Genomic DNA, 16,574 nt, shown 5'->3' on the forward strand with positions numbered 1-16,574 from the left:
GCACTCCACAAAGAGAGTGCTAAAGAAGATTCAGGATTCTTGGTCCTCTAACAATTGTAGGGACCCAGACAGTTGTTTAATCTCTCTGTGCTTCCATTCTTCTCCTCTATGTGATGAGGACTTGCAACTTCCTTGGACATGGAGCATTATGTGTTTAAAAATGCTTGGTCTTGGACAAAGCCAACTTCTCTCTGCCAGCCGGTACCATTCTATAGCAGCTAAGAAGTCCTGCTATCGCTTGCCTTTCCCTCCTAGGGCTGAATGTTTCAGCTCCATGCCTCCATTGACTCACGATACAATACAGGTACAATTGCAAAGTTTCAAGGTATGTGCACAGAATTTCTAAATTTTCTTCCCTTCCTTCTCTTTGTCTCTCAGACATACCAGAAATCCTCCAGCCATTTAAAATCATAAAATGTATTCCTGGCATGGTGGCGCACGCTTGTAATCCCTGCGCTTGGGAGGCTGAGACAGGAGGATCGCACAGGTTCGAAGCCAGCCTCAGCTACTGAGTGAGGCTCTCAGCAACTTAGTGAGACCCTGTTTCCAAATAAAGCATAAAATAGGTCTGGGAGTATAGCCCAGAGGTAGAAAAGCCCCTGAGTTCTACCCCCAGTACCACCAAAAAAAATAATAATAAATAATTAAATAAAATTATGGAATGTACAATAAAGATAGAAAGAGGTTTGCAAACCACCTGAGTATAGGACCTGGGACTCTCTTGTTCATCACAATACCCAGCTCTCTGTGGGGCCCCTAGCTCAACATGTAGGAGACAACTAGTAAGCTTTGACTGGAAAAAAGACTGTGACAAACTCAGGCTGTCTTTTGACCCTACAGGCTTTCAATCTCTCCCTTGCTAGCTGAGACTGAGGATTGTCTGAACGACAATGTGTGTGGCCTGGAGGACAAACAGGAATGAGCAATCTTGATCCCCTTTGACAAAGAAGGCCTCATCCTGGACAAACACACAGGAGGTCTTTGAGTAGCTTCCATGAGAGATTTCTCTCTTTTTTAAAAAAAAAGGTCTTGTCAACCAGCAGTTTTATTTAGTTTAGTATGTGCTAGATTATAAATATATAACAATATATCACAAGTAGTCTTCTACTTAACAAATTTGTGGCTAACATTTTACAAAACAAAAGAAAATTTGAATTTGTAAATTATTAGAAAGGGAGCAAAAGTATAAGAAAATGGTAGATTTTATATAAGTTTTAAGGACAGGTACAATGAAAATCTATTATTTTGTTCTCTAACTCAATTTTACCAAAGTCAACATGCATTCTGTTGTGAGCTCTAAGAACATACAAATATGGCCCCTTCAAAGACAGCAAAGAGGAAACATCTTGATATCATATATTGTTCTTAGTTCTTAACTGGAGTTGAGCTTCCTTTCATTGTCTTCTTTAGGTAGTGGTAATTTGGCAAGATTTTCATCAAGAAACCCAGCTGTAGCGTCCGGGGCTGTAGTCAATCAGTCTGTACCCAATGAAGGCGGTTTGCACCAAAATCACTGTATTCTCTGGGATGACTTCAAAAGTATTTGGTTGCAGCAAGCCCCAATGATGCATCCATTTGTTGATATTACATTTTTACCTATGTATGCGTTTGACTTAATTATATTATTATCTCCCATTTTCATGGCTTGGAAATAACAGCCAACTTCAAACACATTAATGGTGCCAATGATCATAGCTTTGGCCCTGGATCTTCAGTGTTGGTGTGAACGTTAATGATAAGGGCCTGTCTTTTCAATCACTATTGGCCCAGCTTCCACGATAATTTGTAATTTAGAGTATATCACCATGCTAGGTCCTATAGTTACATCTCCTCTGATTTCACTGCTCCACGAGCAATTTTCACACTCTTCTGAATCTTCTCCGCCTTGGTAGGGCTGGATCTGAGACTTCTCTTTTTGATAAGGAGTTATATTACAGGAAAAGCCCATCTACCGCCTCCTTTCTCCCGCTTGGGATATTTTTGTGGGAAAGCCTATCTGAGCAATAGCAGCCATCCTGCGACTATGGGGGAAGAGTCAACAAAGTTGCAGAAAGCTTAGTAATAATTAATCCTAGCAAAGCTCTGAACCAAACCCCAAATAGCCCTAAGCCCAGATTTCTACTTATATAAAATAATTCAAAGTCTTTAGTGAGTATCACTATTTTTTAGTGTTCTCTTACTTGCAGTTAAATACAATCTCACTGACATAATGAGTGCTTATTCGCTCCCTGATTAGGGCAGGGGAGGTCTCCCATTCTATTTAGGCAAAAGAGGACAGGTAGTTGCCTCCTTACCAAGTTCCTGTACTGTAACCAAGGCTTCCACTTACCAAACTCCCATCTTTCTCCTCTTGTCATACCGTTACACCTCTCATTATTCTACAGCTAGCTTCTAAACAGACGGATAGCCCTTCCTCAGACATTCCTTCTGTTTATCTTTTCTGTTTTCTCATTATCACTACCCAAAGATTAAATATTCATCCTGGCTTTTAGTCCCTCTAATGAGCCTCCTTCATAATAATTGGTCATTATCTTGTCTTCTCCAATTTTTTGGAGCAATTTTATTGATTATTTCTTTGAGCAAAATCATAGGAGGATACTAAACCTGCCTATGCTTATAACTTTAAGCCAAGTTTTATCCCAATTAATTAGCAACCTTACTTTTTGGTGGAAAACTACCCTGCCCTTGGAAAAGTAGCTTGCAAACATCGCTGCTTCAAATTACTCAGTGTTTGAAAAACTCCTGATGCCCCATTATCACCATGCCAATCAAAGCAAAGGCTCAAAAGCCCCCTTCCGTATTTTTTTAAAGTTCCCTGGGTTATTTCAATATACATCTGGGTCTAACACAGTCAATTTTTTAGACCATTACTTCTGAAAGTTTAATTCGCATACAATACCTGAAGATCTTAAAAATTAAAACACAGTGCAGATTCGATTCAGTGTGTTTAGAGTTGGGCCTAGGATTTTGCATGCTAATAAGCTCCCAGATGACAGTACTGCTGGTGTGAGCCCCATGTTCAGAATAGCAAGGGTCTAAATCTGGTAGTATTCGAACTATGGATCAGAGCAGGAAAAAACCTACTTAGATTCAACTACAGAACAAAACCAAGTGCAGGGTCTCTGAGTGAAAGACCCAAGAGGGTAATCATCTTTAATGGACTGCATCAATTTGCCCCAGACTTGAAGGATGGAGGGGTCCAACATGTGGAACTTTGAATTTGAAAACTGGAAAATTCAACCAGGTGTGGTGGCACACTTCTATAATTCCAGTACTTGGGAGACTGAGACAAGAGGATCACAGGTTCCAAGACAGCCTCAGCAACATAGCAAGACTCTTTCAGAAAACTTGCAAGACCCAGTTTCAAAACAAAAAAATAAAAAGGGAGAGGAATGTAGCTCAGAGGTAGAATGTCCTTGGGTTCTACTTCTAAAAATTAATTGATTAGCTAATCAATTAATTTAAAAATTTTTTAAAGTCCCAGATGATCTAGGAAAGGCTGGCCATCATCATCTCATCATTAGGGCAATAAGAGAATGGAAAAGTAGCCACACTGCACATCTGTGACTTCATATTTTTTCCCTAGGAGCATCTATATGGTTTTATTTTTTGTTTTGAAACTGGGTCTTGATAGTTTTCTGAAAGAGTGCACTATAGGGCCAGGGGTGTGCTGGGAATGATGACTTGGCGGTTATAGTTAGAACAAGATTGCTGAGTCACATGGTTCCACCAACATGAACTTAAGAGATAGATGAATATGACCCCCCTCACAAGAAGGGCCATAATCAGACAGATCCAGTGAAGTCTGAAAATCCAACAACCAACTTTCTGACATGTCACAGACCTAAGTCTGGGTATCTCAGTGTCCAGCTCTAGTGCAGATTTTCTGTGTGGCCAGGAGACAACACATTGCCTCTGTCTGATGGGGGTTTCTACAGCTAAAAAAAAGGGGTCGAATCCAAAGATGTGAAAGAATCTTTCCTGTTCCCCAACCTTGCTACTCTGTCTGTATCATCAATCATGCACACAGCAAGAGGATAGCAATGTTTGGGGTCAAGTTTAGAGCGAACTCCTTTCTGCCCCTTGAGCAGCCATTTCTGGTGCCCCTCCCCAAGTTCTTTCAGAAAAACATTAGCATCCATGGCATTCAGGGAACACTTTTTGTCACTTCCTTTCATGCCCAGGACCTGGGAACTCAAAGTGCTTTAAAAAAAAAAAAAAAAAAGACTGTAATGTGCTTACAAATCTAACTGAAACTCTATTTCCACATTCAGTCTCAGGGCTGCCAGTGGCTTCTTCCTTCTGCTCTTGCCTCCACCCAGGGAACTCACTTCTCAAATTTCTGTTTTCTTTAGAGAGACAAAGGCTCTCCCCAGCCACCCATTGCTGGGTTGCTGTTAACCTTCCATTAAGCATGCTGACAGCTGGCTTCAGCTCTTCCTGAGTTAGCTTAACACATTCCCATTCAAGTGGGTCCCATGTGGCTTCACTGAGGCTCCTGCCAGGTTCTCCACTTGCAGGCTTCCTCCACAAATGCAGATCAGATTCTGAGTCAATAATGTCGGGGACAAAGGAAGCTGGAACTACAGTAGGGCTGGGATTGGAGAACTGTCTCTACCCACTCAGGTTGCTGTGGTTCTGAGAAGACTAAAATCCATAGGGTTTCAAATGCAGACCAATGTTCTAGTACCATATGCATGAAGTCATACATGCATGAAGTACAGGCCAGGGATTCGGAGAGTAGGGTCTTTTGAGTGTTAGAATCTCCAGTAAAAGTGATCCCGTCTTGTGAAGACATGTCATTTTGAAAGTCTCTTTTCTAACCAGAAATTCCCAAGTCTTACTCAAATACATACATGCTTACCTAAATGCCCCCAATTGTCTTGCTGAAAAAAATGCCTGACGAGTTTATTGCATCCCTCTACTTCTGAAACATTCCCATTATCCTTCGTGACCTAGCTCTAACAACCCAACTAACTCTCCTTAACAAATCCCCCTATCAATGGCTAATCACTATTTTCCCCTACCCCATAGAATCTCCCTTTAAACAACCTATATAAGCTTTCGGTCTATAATCCAACAAAGGCTCCATCCTTTCCTGGAGACCTCCCTCTGCAGTTTTTATCCCAGTTGAGTCTGTACTGCTGTTGAACCCTATCCCATCTCCTTCCTCCCCTGAAACTTTTTATTGAGCCTGATTCATTACCTGACTCTACTACAAGAGGTCAAACTATGTGACCTTGGGCAAGTTCCTTCACCTGTTTGTGTTTCTATTTTCTCAGCTTCTGGAATCCAGTGCCTGAAAACACTTCATAGAGTACCGGACACATAGAAAATTATAGATTAGCCAGGCACAAATAAATGAAGGCTAACATGGTTTCCTTATATGTGGAATCTAGGGAGAAATTGGTATATAAAAGGGACTCCAGATAGAGGAGGAGAAACCCCAGTGGGGTGATGAAAGAGCTCTAGGGAAGAGAGGTTGGTGGGGGGAGGGAGACTTGTTGAAGGAAATACTTTAGTTGACACTATACACGTATATAAAATTATCAATTCCAGTCTCAATATCATATAGGAGGAAGGGGAGGGAACCAGCTGGGAGCCAGGTCAGAAGCTCACCAAGTGCTGTGTGCATGTATATCTCTTTTATTCTGAACTCTGTTATGATGTCTAATTACCACACACCAATATTTTTAAATAAATGAAATGTTCACTATAATTTGTGTATTACCTATTTCATTTAGCCTAGAAAGCCCCAGGTCAAGGTTGAAGAATTAGGTTGCTTTAAATCTGCAGGGTTTGAGTGTGGAGTTTCCCTACAAACCTCAGCTATAAGAGCCGCATGCCCTGTGTCCTCCAAGTCCTTCCTCCTAGGAATGGGAAACAACGTGATTCCATGCTATCCCATTTCCCATGTGGAACAGCATGATTCCATGCTACTCCGTTTCATTTTTATTTTAAGCTCCTTAAGGGAAGCAATTGTCTCTCCTAAGTTTCCCCTCCTTGCACATAATAGATGCTAGAAATTTGTTTGGAAACAGCCACCAATTAATTCGTCCTGATAGAAAGAAAAAAGGAGAGGAACTTCACCAACAACCTCATCTAACCAAAAAGCACTGGCAAAAGCATTTTATGTTTCTAAATGAATTTTATAAAATCCACACTTTATCTTGAGTCCCAAATTGATGACCTTGTTCTAGCCCACAGCCATGTTTTGTTTGCTCAGGATGTTTTGAATTTTGAAATTTCATGCCTTTAACTTGACACACATGCATTCCAGTGTTCACAGTTTACATCGAGGGGGTGACCTCAAAGTCACTCCCCTTACCTCTGTCAGCTGTATCAGCTGCCTGGCCTCTGAAAGCATCAATCTGTCACTCCTGCCTTGAGCAGAGCCTAAAAGTCCTTATCCTACATAGGTCTAAGGGATGCAGAGGGGAAAGGCTAAAAAATCAGGAGATGAGAATCTCCAATCTGCACCAAGAAGAGGTCTGCTATCTCATAGAGAACAGATGAGGAAAAGTGCAATTGATGGCTAGAATTGGGAAGCTGCTGCATCAGTCCAGGCAAAGAACAAGGCCAGCTTAAGATGTAACAGCAGGATCTCTGCTGGCTGGTGTTGGAAACTCAGGCCCTCTATCCAGTGGAGCTCATTACCACACAGCCCAGGAAGAGAGAGAATCTTCCTTTGAAAACTCACTCTTCCTATTAGAAATTATTGTGCTGTAAGACTTCTCAAACTAATATGCATCAGAATCCCCTGGAGGGTTTGTTAAAACACAGCTCTCTGGGCTCCACCCTGCAGAGTTGCTGGTTCATTAGGAAGTGGGCAGAGAAAGAATTTCCCTTTCTTTCTTTCCTTCTTTCTTTCTTTCTTTTTCTTTCTTCTTTCCTTTCTCCCTCCCTCCCTCTCTTATTCCCTTCTTTTCTTTATCTTTCTTTCATGCATAGAAAAATCTTATTCCTGTATTCATTATAGTATCTTCTATAATTGAAATAATATTGGATAATCAAAGTTGCAAATAACAGAGCCAGGCATGGTGGCACACGCTTGAAATTCTAGCATTTTGGAGCCTGAGATAGGAGGATCGCGATTTGTGGACATCCTTAGCTACTTAGTGAGGCCCTCTGCAACTTAGCGAGACCCTGTTTCAAAATAAAGAATGAAAAATAGGGCTTGGGTTGTTGCTCAGAGGTGGAATGCCCCCTGGGCTCCATCCCAAGTACTGCAAAAAAAAAAAAAAAATCAAATAACACTTTTCCTCCAAGAAAAATGAAAATAACAGATGCAAGTTCTACTAAAAATTAATAAACTCAGTACATCAATTAAAAATACTTTAAACATAAATGTGGTAAGTTTATTTAATTTTTAAGAGAAATTAAAACAATGTTGATAGCCCAGTACATATGCACCATGCAACTGCATTTCTTTCTTTTCTTTTGATTCTAGGGATTGAACCCAGAGACATCTATCTCTGAGTTACACCTAGAGCCCTATTTGATTTTTTTTATTTTGAAACAAAGTCTCACTAAGTTGCTGAGGGCCTCACTAAGTTGCTGAGGCTGGCTGTGAACCTTCAATCCTCCTGTCTCGGCAAATTTGCAGTTCTACCAAGCTCAGATGTTGCTGAGGCTGCTGGCCTCAAGTGCATAGTTCAAGAACATCAGACTAGAGCAACAGTTCTTAAAGTCATTTGGGGACATTTAAAAAAATAAAAATTCAGATGCCCAAGTCACACCCTAGACTAAAAGAATCAAATTGTGCAACTCAGGAACTGGCCCATTTTAAAAACTCCCCAGTGGATGCTCTGCTAAGGTTGAGAACTCCTTAGACTAGAGGCTCCTGGGGACTATTACCAGTTCTAAAATATGATTGCACATGTAAATGTTTCTTAGTCTGAACTAGGGGCTGCAAAAAAAATTTGAGAAATGATTGAAGATGGCTCCTTGCTAAACTGAAAAGTAGCCAGTGGGCTTCTTAAATGTTCTGTTTTGGATGTATATGGCATCTTCTTTTTTTTAATCAGGTCCAAGCTGATAAGGACACTGATGGCCATGGTTGTTTTAGATAGACAGGCAATGTAAGCTAAATTAGGATGAGTGCATCATTGACTCACATAATATTACAACATACTTATATCAGGTCATCTAGCCCCATTTCATTTTTCAAATGCAGAAACTGAGACCCTGAATCTGACTTTAAACCCATTTCTCAAGTTTCTAAATAAAAGTTGGAGTTCAGCTCACCAGTCAGTCATTATTAGAAGTATCTTCAGTGAGTGTCAAGACAAGTCAAGCCTACAAAAGCAAAGAAACTACCAATCTGTTGTTAGTGTTTCTATGGTATGGGCCACACCTGTCCTGTAAAAAAAAAAACAGAATAAGAATAAGCCAGCATGCTCTCTGCTCCTTGTTTTCCAAATGCCCAGGTGAGAAGGGAATCTTTCTTAACTGCAGAATTAGGGTCATGTGAACTAAGAGGGCAAGAAATCCAGAGGTCATGCCAGTCAAGTCATGGCACCAATTCTTTTCTTTCTCAAAGGTACCATTGAGAGAGTAGAAATCCAAAAGATAATAGTTTCTTGGAGGACCCTGTGTTTATTCCACTACTTCTGAGAAACGTCTTTCAGAGCTGGTCACTTTCCACAGTTGCTTGTTAGAAGCTTCTCTCACTTGGGCCTACATTATGTTTTTTTTTACATTCATTCATCCAACATCTATTTGCTTAAATCTCTCTCCCAGGATTTCTCATGCTAGTAGTTATTAAAGTTTTAAAGCAAGTCTGTTCTTATTGAGGAGAAAATGGCCATGAATTTTATTTAGAGGCACTGGCTTAGATCGCCTTATTGTCACTGCCAGGAACCCTCCCTGTCACTCATCACATTTTGCTCCCATGGACACTGGCTGTTTCCAAATTTAAATTTCTGAGTCAAGAGCTAAGATGTGACACTCTGGTCACCTTTAAACACACAGAGTGTGAAAAGCGAGAAATAAAACTGGGGAGTTTTCGGATTGAGGCAAAATTCTGGTGTGAGTTTACATCATTCCTTGCATCAAAAATGAAGAATCCTCGGGCTGCTCACAGTATACCTGGAACAGGGCCTTGAACTTGGAAAGCTGGGAAGAAGAAGAGATATACAAACATGTATAAAATGAAAGGAACTAGACTGGTGAAAGTGCCAGACGTCATGTTTCAGAAGCAGGACAATTTAGAGAAACAGAAAGGACTCCTTCCATTCTTTGGAGAAGCACCGCATGGAAGAGAGACTGAGCATATTCTGGGCAAGCGCATGTTCAGCTAAGATCAACAGGCAGATGCTATCCTGGAGACAAATTTTGCACTAAGTATTTCTTAACCTCAGAACTGTCCTGAGGCTAACTGAACTGCCTCGGGTGTGGTAAGAAGTTTAACCATCACTGAGAGCTTTCCATCGAAGTGTGAAAGATCACTTAGGGGTGACATTACAGAGATGACTAAAACAGGGGGTAGAGAAGACGTGGTCCCTGAAGTATCTTTCACGTGTGAAGTGAAAACAAAATGGGATCTGTGACGTCAACGGGATAGACAGGTGAGGCTTTTCTGAAGGAACAAAACTGAAACCATCGCACGACTGGTAAGAAAACTTCAGGCGTCACGTCAGACGCCTGAAGTTTTTCAGACGCCTTCAGCTTTTCACGTCAGAGCGTGAAAAGCTCTTCGTCATTGTCCCTTCCAGGCTGCATATCACTGAGAACATGTCTGTTTTCTCCAAGCTCATCTACCCTGTAAAGAGAAAAGAAAGGCTGATGAAGGGACACACCAGGACTTGGGGGAAACACGCACACATGCACACACACACACACACACACACACACACTCACACTCACACTGCTACACTAATGACCGCTGTGTCCATCCAGTCCCAGTCTCTCATTTTACAGATGGACAAACAGAGGCTGCCGGGCATGAAAGGCTTTTGTCAATCCATTATAATCAGAAGACTGGCACTTTCTTAGTAAAATACAAAAGCACGCTCTACATGCATGCCAAAAGGATTTCCAAAGAGGATGCTGGAAGTTCACCTTGCCGGTCCTCAGTTTCCCCGCTTGTTAATGCTTATTTTTTAATAAACATTGTGATATCAATGCAATTAATTAGTGAAAGCAAACCTTCACCAATGACTGAGGCCAGATCTCTTCATTTCTTTCCCCCGAAAGCTCTAAAACAGGACGAATATCCAAAATCCATTCCCAGAGACTTCAAACACTATCTTAAAAAAAACCAGAGTGCCGGGCGTGGTGGCACACGCTTGCAATCCCCACCCTTGGGAGGCGGAGACAGGAGGATCGCACAGGTCCAAAGCCAGCCTTGCTGGCTTAAGAGACCCTGTTTCCAAATAAAAATATAAAATAGGTCTGGGAGTGTAGCCCGGAGGTAGAAGGGCTTCCAGGAACCCCAATACCACCAAAAGAAAAAAAAAAGCCAAAGAGTCAAAAAAGCTACTTCCAGCTTCTAATTGGGCAGAAGAACCAAGTCCCAGGATTACTATTTCAAATGCTTTGTTTCATGTTCCAGAGACCAACCTCCTCTCGTGAGCTCCAGGTTAACAACATGCTCTCAAAGCAAGTCACCCAGCGAGCACGGGGCCATCGCTCCTCTCTTTTGCATCCTCGACTTCTATCAGTGCCATCTGTTTTTGTGCTTCCATTTTGGAAACACACACAGCGTTAACTGAGAAGGAGGTTCACATGAACTAAATCCCTACATAATTTCTTTTCACCTCTAACAACATGCCTGTCTCTCCCACCCCGTGTGTAATCAGAACATAAGCACAAGTCATTAAAAAGCCACTGAGTAGTATCTAATCGTTTGTAACAGCGTGTAAAATCATTACAACAATCAGTCATGCATGATGAATTACCTCTTGTGTTTCTGCAAACAACTGGTTTTCATGACTTTCCCTGGAAAGACAAGGCCGCATCGTGAGGAAAGTAACTGTGCTGGCACACGCCAGATACTGGGAAAAGCCCACTTCTCCCTTACACAGAGCAGACCGGGGTCCATGGGAAACTCCCGCCCATGAGGACAGCCATTCTTTTTCCCAGGTTAAAGGCTTGCTGTTAGCACATACCTGTAACCCCGGTATTAGAAGGCTGAGATAGTAAGATCACAGATTCGAGCCCAGCCTCAGCAACTTGGTGAGAAAGAGCTTCAGCAACTTAACAAGACCCTGTTTCAAAATGAAAACTTAAAAGGGCTGGGGGTACAGCTCAGAGGTCAAGGGCCCCTGGCTTCAATCACAAGTATTAAATAAATAAATGAATAAATAATTTTGAAAGATGCTTGCTAGTTTTGGTCCCCAATCAGGCTGTTTCCACATTGTGGGCAATGGTGTTAAATGGTATTATTTCTGAGTCATCTAGTTATCCAGAAGATAAGTACCTGTGTGGGTGTTAAAGCACTTCTTTATAAGGTATGTCCAGAATGTCCCAACACTATAACCATGACTCTGTCTGGGAGCTACTAGTAAGTTTCCATGAACTTGTCATTTTTCTTTGGTAGCATTCACAGCTGGGACCAGTATTGAAATATCCCAATATCACTCTAGTTGCAACTAGTTAAGATGGTTACCAGGCTCATGTCTAATAACAGGACCAGGTTTCATATGCCTGTGCTTTGCATAAAAACCATAAACTCTATTGTGTGGCTATTTTTTTTCATTGTTTTTAAACTTTTTTGGGGGGGAATAAATGCAAGGCCATAGGTCAGCTTGAGAATTTAATGAAAACTATGGTCCCTGTCTCTCAAAAAATGCAGGCACAGACACATAAACATTTTGGAAATGATTTCCAGGGATTTCTGTCTCCCCTAAAGGACATCTGTGGCCCCAGGGTTGAGAAAGCACGCTTATATGGGCCACATAAGACCAAGATCATTCATCATTTGGTTCCTGGGGCAATCCTAGCCAAAAAGAGAGAAAAACTCAGGTTTCCTTCAACCCTAAAACAATAATAATAGTACTTTTCATGTAAAGTAATGGAAATTGAATGAATTAGGATCATCATGACTACAGAATTACTAACAGGTGATACACGTCTATAATCTCAGTACTTGGGAGGCTGAGGCAGGAGTATTGTAGGTTTGAGGTCAACCTCAGCAACTTAGTGAGACTCTGTTTCAAAATTGGAATAAATAGATAAAGTAGGGCTGGGGGTGTAGCTCAGAATAGAATTTCCCTGGGTTCCATCCCCAGTAACACCATCATCAAAAAAAGAGAAAAGAAGCCAGGCGTGGTGGTGCACGCTTGTAATCCCCGTGCTTGGGAGGCTGAGACAGGAGGATCACACAGATTCAAAGCCAGCCCTCAGCTACTTAGTGAGGCTCTCAGCAACTTCATGAGACCCTGTTTCCAAATAAAATATAAAAATAGGTTTGGGAGTATAGCCCACAGGTAGAAAGCCCCTGGGTTCCATCCCCAGTACCACAAAAAAAAAAAAAAAGAAAGAAAAGAAAACATTAGGATGGGCACAGAGTATCTAGAGTTCAATCAATGAAGATGCTTGTGTAATTTTTTTTAAATGCCAACCAGGAGAACAATCCACAAAACCATTGGCACCTTGTAGAGCTGAGTTTCCCTTGACCTCCCTGGCTGGGATAGAAGCAGTGATAGCACTAAGCCTCTTTGCGGAAGAAAGAGAGGAAAGGGAAGCAGAAACAGCCCAGCCCCAGCTTCCCCCTCCCCCAGAGTCACCAGGGATGGGATCTGAAGGGCTCCATCTCACCCCACCCTGACCGCCTTACCTCGCAGGAGAAATGCCAAGAAGATCACCACTATCAGTAATCCTAAGCAGGGAGCAACTATCATCAGCAGGTGAAGAAATTGGTGGTTGGGTCCTGGTGAGACACAGGCAAGGCGATTGATTGGGTCACCCCCTTCTGGATCCCATCACCATAGGAACAAGCCCCAAACCCATAATGCCTTTCCATCCCCCACACCCTGTATATTCCACCACATTGTACCCAGTGTGGTTCAATTTCAAAACATTAAAGTCAGCCTTATAAACTCTATTTTTAATTTTTTTCCTACAAACCTAAAACATTTTATCCACATCCTCACATTTTTCTTCAGTCTGAGACATCAGGCATACGGGGCTGTCAGGCTCAGGGATCTGAAGATAAAGAGTGACTGTGTTGTGAGCCGCGGCGAATCTCTTTCCTGGCAGCTGCCTCAATCCCTTAAGCTCTCCCTCCTCTTATGCAGGTCCTTCTATGGCTAACTTAGGCTTCTAGAGAAAACAGGATTTAAGAGAAAATGGAGCTCAATTCTAAATTTTCTACAGCAGTGGTTTTCAAAGTGGAGTCGGGGAGCCAGTGAGATCAAGGTGATCTTCAGAGACACCAGGTGCCACTGTCCCTCTGTTCTCCACACAGGATGCACAGTGCTGTTTCCAAAGGTCCTGTGATGTGGGTGTTGCTATGGTTAGGTATAGAACGTCCCCTGTGTCCCCTGAGGAGCTTGTGTATTAATGTTCAGAGTCGATGTAGTTAAGTCACAAGAGTTGTAATTCCACCGGTGTGTAAATCTATTGAGACGGGTTTACAGTGTAGTACCCGAGGCAGATGGGGCGTGGCTAAAGAAGGTGGGTTCCCGGGGGTTCCTAGATGCTCCACTCATGGGGAAGGTCAGAATAAACATGTGTGTTATGTTAGATGTGAACATCATGTATGCATGTTCAGAGTTAATGTAATTAAGCTGTGAGGGTTGTAATCTCAGCAGTAGATAAATCAAATGTAATAGATTTACGAGGCGGTAACCTAGACAGGTGTAGTGTGCCTAGAGAAGGTGAGTCCCCGGGGTGTGGCCTTGGGAGCTGTGCTTGTGTCTTTGAATCCCTTGCTTTCTTGTGATATTGCTTCCAGCACCCTGGATGTAAGAACAGAGTCTCTCTCTCTCTCTCTCTCTCTCTCTCTCTCTCTCTCTAACTGCATTATGATATGATACTACAATGCACCAAAAAAGGTATATTAAAAATAAAATTAAAGTTAAATAAAAATAAATATTAAATAAATATTAAATAAAAATATTTAAAATATTAAATAAATAATATTAAATACATAAATATTAAATATTAAATTAAAATATTTTAAAATAAATATTAAATAAATATTAATTTGGTTTTATTAAATTAAATAAATAAAAATATTTAATAAATATTAAATAAAATTAAGTTAAATAAAAAAGAAACTTAAAATTAAAATTAATTTAAAGTTAATTGAAATAAAATGAAAGAAAAGCTGAAAACAGGGGGAAAAAATGAATTAGCCAGGCAGGCGAGGAATGGTGACAAGGACATTTGGGGTAGCTATAGAAACACCACTAAGCTTTGGAAGCAGGAAAGAGCTTGGTGCCCATGTTGCGTGGCCCGCAGTTATGAGCTGGGAAGGTGTCACACAAGAGCGGGGCGGGCAGGAACCAGTTGTGGGTGTTTGTTTTATGCTGGTAAGTTTCTGTGTGACTCTGAGACAGTGAGAAAGCATAGAAATGTCTTGGTATGATAGGGCTGGATTAGGAGGGTAGGGGAAGAGCCAAGATGAGACTCCAGGGCTGATGTTCAGAGAAGGTAGAAATGGAGGAACGACAACTTTCAGAAATGTTTAGAAGAGAAGTCGAGGGGATATGAACACTAAATGAGGATGAGAGAGATATAGGCCTTAGGTATCTCCAAGTTCCTACTTGAGACTCCAGGCTACTGCCTAACTGTTGACTAAGTTTAAGAACAGAAGAAAAGCAGATGTCCAGATCTAGAAAAGAGAGCGGTGATGAGCTCACAGTTGGAGCCAAGGAGTTTAAGGTACGAATGAGACACACACCAACACTATTTGCCCAATAAGTACTGGATCTGAAGGAAATTTGGGGAAAGGGTGTGGTTGAAGATATTAATTTGGGAGCCATCAGAATCCAGGGAGCAGTTTACAATCTTCAGAATGCACAAGAACCAGGGCAGCCTGTCTAGAGAAAAGAGCACAAATCCTGGAAGACATGAAAAAGAACAGGTAGGCAGAGGAGATAGAAGAGGGAAAAAACAGAAGAAATTATCAGAGAGATCAGAAAGAACTATGTTGGAAGTCAGAGCTTCCAGTATTCAGAAAGCATGTAAAATCATATGTACAATAAAACCACAAAATATAAAAAATACACAGAGGACCCGAATGTCATAAATACACAGGCTAATAGTTACTGAAATTAATCAATAAACACCCCCTAACACAAAGTCCCTTGCATTTAAGGTAAAAAGAGAAGTGTGCTGGGTTTTGTACAAGGCTCATAATTGGTACCAGAGAGCTTATTTGTTCTTCAGGAAAAGTGACTTGTTAAATGCCTGGGAGCATTAAAACCCAAGGAGGAAATTCAGCATGTTTTCATGTCCTACAACTAAGTTATTGTTGTTTTTCCCTCTGCTATTATCCCTTGGAGCTGAAAATTGCAGGTAAGAATTCAAAACCCCTATCTCAGCTATGTCAAAAGCGTGTTGTATTGTTATCACTCGTGATGGAGAAGTCTGAAATTGAAACTATCAAAGGGAAAAGTCAGCCTGCTTCAATTTTATCTGAGATAATCTGTGTTTTAAATTGGGATTGTCTAATGGGAGAGACATTTTGCAAACACACACACACACACACACACACACACACACACACACACTGCTGCAGGTGACCGAACAGCACTTTCCTCCCCCCTCTTTTCTTTGGAGCATGCTAAAAGCCCAGATGGGGAAAACTCCAAGGGCTGCAGCACTGTGCACAGAATAGCAACAGCAAATTCAAGTCAGTGAATTTCATCCTTGGGAAAGGAAGTTGTGCTGGCAGCTAGGGGATGAGGCTAGACAAGGCAGCACTGCCAGGGTCCACGCTGTCTGTGTTCATGGCCCCCAGGTCCTCAAGGTCCTGAGCCCTGACATACATACATTCACACAAAGACAAGGGACTCCAGAACCTCCTCCATCTGTGACAAGAGAATTCAGTGGGTTGAATGATATCCTAACCCCAAATCACATCCACCTGGAACCCCAGACAGTAACCTCATTTAGAGGTAGAGCTCTGCACTCCTTCCTCACAGCAGACACAAAGGTCAATTCAAAGAGAATCAAAACCTTAAATGCAAGACCTGAAACTTCTAGAAGAAACCATAGAAGAAATGCTTCCAGATATTGGAATGGGAAGCTATTTTTTATGTGACCCCAAATTATCAGGCAACACAAGTAAAAATTAGCAAGTGAAATGATATCACACTAGAGAGCTCTTGCTGCAACAGAAGAAGAAAGGGATCACTGGAGTTAAAAGACAATCTAGGAAATGGGAAAAATATTCACACACTTTTCATTAAGCCTAGAATATGCAAGGAACTCAAACATCTGTAACAAAACCAAAAAAAAAACCACAAATAACTCATTTTAAAAATGATCAAGTGACCTGAATAGACATTTCTAAAGAGAAGACATACAGATAGCCATCAAATATATGACAAATGTTTCTTACTACTCATCACAGAAATGGAGAATAAAACCTCCAAGAGATATCACCTCACTCCAACTAG

The 16,574-nt window shown here is 41.4% G+C and overlaps 1 pseudogene across 1 annotated transcript; it reads right to left on the reverse strand.

Annotated features, from left to right (window-relative positions):
• Window positions 1–1,365: 1,365 nt before the first annotated feature.
• LOC308265642 (dynactin subunit 6-like) lies at window positions 1,366–1,693 on the reverse strand (annotated as a pseudogene). The gene has a single exon. The product of its transcript is annotated as a dynactin subunit 6-like (transcript).
• Window positions 1,694–16,574: the final 14,881 nt, after the last annotated feature.

Source organism: Muscardinus avellanarius, assembly GCF_963383645.1.
Source record: "Muscardinus avellanarius genome assembly, chromosome: 7".
Taxonomy (NCBI): Eukaryota; Metazoa; Chordata; class Mammalia; order Rodentia; family Gliridae; genus Muscardinus; species Muscardinus avellanarius.